The sequence below is a fragment of the Austrofundulus limnaeus genome, unplaced genomic scaffold (assembly GCF_001266775.1).
Source record: "Austrofundulus limnaeus strain Quisiro unplaced genomic scaffold, Austrofundulus_limnaeus-1.0 Scaffold764, whole genome shotgun sequence".
Lineage (NCBI taxonomy): Eukaryota > Metazoa > Chordata > Actinopteri > Cyprinodontiformes > Rivulidae > Austrofundulus > Austrofundulus limnaeus.
Genome location: NW_013953166.1, coordinates 180,345 through 182,153, shown reverse-complemented (window position 1 = coordinate 182,153; position 1,809 = coordinate 180,345). Strand labels below are relative to the sequence as shown.

Sequence of the window (1,809 nt, the reverse complement as noted above, 5' to 3'; positions counted from 1 at the left end):
ACGCTGGAGGGACTATGTCTCTCGGCTGGCCTGGGAACGCCTTGGAGTTCCCCTGGAGGAGCTGGAAGAAGTGGCTGGGGAGAGGGAGGTCTGGGCCTCCTTTCTGAAGCTGCTGCCCCCGCGACCCGACCCCGGATAGGTGGAAGAAAATGGATGGATGGATGGAAAATAAATATAGTTATTGATGTGTAAACTTCCATTTTACTCATGAGCGTTTTCGTGTGAGTCACTTCCGGGTCACGCTGTGTTCACTGCCCCAGACTCCCGTACACAACTCGTGAAGATTTTGGTCATGCGCAGTAAGTCCTCAATGCAAAAGAATAGAGTGGCCTGTGTTGCAGATGGTGACATCACTAACACCCCACTCATTATACAGGTAAACGTCTGAAGGGGTTGACATGTATGTACAACTAACTTTTAGATATATGAATGTAGTGAGTGTAGTGTAAAGCGCTTTTGGAGAAGCGCGGGCCACTTCTCACAATGTCACTTTAGATTGTGCATGTTTTTTTAAGGTTTGAGCCAAACTGCATCAATTCCATCATTTGTCAATAAAAGATGATGAGCTGGTCAAGCAGCAAGACACCTTAGTCGTTAGAACTGTTGCTTTACAATAAGAAGATCCTGAGTTCAAATTAGGGGTCTTTCTRTGTGGAGATCACATGTTCTTCTCAAGTCTGTGTGGGTTTTCTTCCACAATCCAAAAACAGACATGGTTTAGGCTGCCTTCAAGCYYAGGCCTCCCTTAAAAAGAGATCTGTAATCGCAGTAGGGTTTGTCTGCTCAAAAAAAAAACTTAATAAATATGATTATAAAACTTTGGCATGAAAGATAACAGAAAAGAGGCCTTCCTTCAATAAATGAATGCTAGGCTCTTAATTATAAATTGATGTGACTGTGCTGAATCTAAGGTTTCTGCTTGTCTCTTTGGGTTGACTTAAGCTCCTCACCTCTCAGACTGAAAGAACTTGTGCTGYGGAAGAAAACGTCAAGACTGCCCACTTGARAAARTTGAAAAGATGAGTATTTTCCTCCTTTTAAATCCAGTTTTTACTGTTTTGTTAATGTGGGGTTCAACRTTCTACCATGCAACATAAGCCATATTTACCGCTTACGTGGCCTTTGCTACTTTTGTGCGCTTCATCCTTTTTCTCCTCATAAGGGTCACCTGAGGCCTCTTCAAACCTGCAATCAGCAGTAGTAATCTGGGCCGCGACTTGGTGAGCCAGCTTCTCAGTAGCGTCCCCTTGGGAAACCTGAAAAAAACAGAGCTGAGTTACAACCATGACATCATCAGAACTAGCAAGGTTGTTGATAGTGGGTTAGTTAGCTAAACCTTTATAGTTGTAGCTGACACAAATCCATCTATATTCTTTACTTGTTTTTTTCTGTGTGTGAGGTCGCAGGGAGATGGTGCGTACCTCCCTATCTCCAGCAGTCATTGTGTGAAATGTAGGACAAACCTTGGACCTCGCAAGTTCATCACAGGGACACACAGAGACAAGTCAGACAATCACTCACACCCCATGATCACCTAAAATAAATAATTTTGGTCTGTGGGAGGAAGCCAGAGTACCCRGAGAAAACACAAACATGYATGGAAAAGAAATTCACAAAGATTGCTTTCTTTCTGTGAGGCAATGGCTCTAAGCACTGCGCCATCATGACGCCRTCAAATCAACAAGAAACCTTTTGAGGTATGGTCAAACTATTTATTTATAGTCAAACTATTTATTTTCCTCACAATTTAGCAAACAATTTTATATTTACTGTATTTATTCGTGTATAATACGATCTCATGTATAATAC

The 1,809-nt window shown here is 42.2% G+C and overlaps 1 long non-coding RNA gene across 1 annotated transcript in view; it reads right to left on the bottom strand.

Annotated features, from left to right (window-relative positions):
• The window catches only part of LOC106532407 (uncharacterized), a 26,200-nt gene that overhangs the window by 9,276 nt on the left and 15,115 nt on the right, over positions 1–1,809 (bottom strand). Inside the window, exon 2 of the long non-coding RNA XR_001312068.1 lies at positions 1,109–1,256. This is a non-coding gene — a long non-coding RNA (uncharacterized LOC106532407). The remainder of the gene's footprint in view (positions 1–1,108; positions 1,257–1,809) is intronic.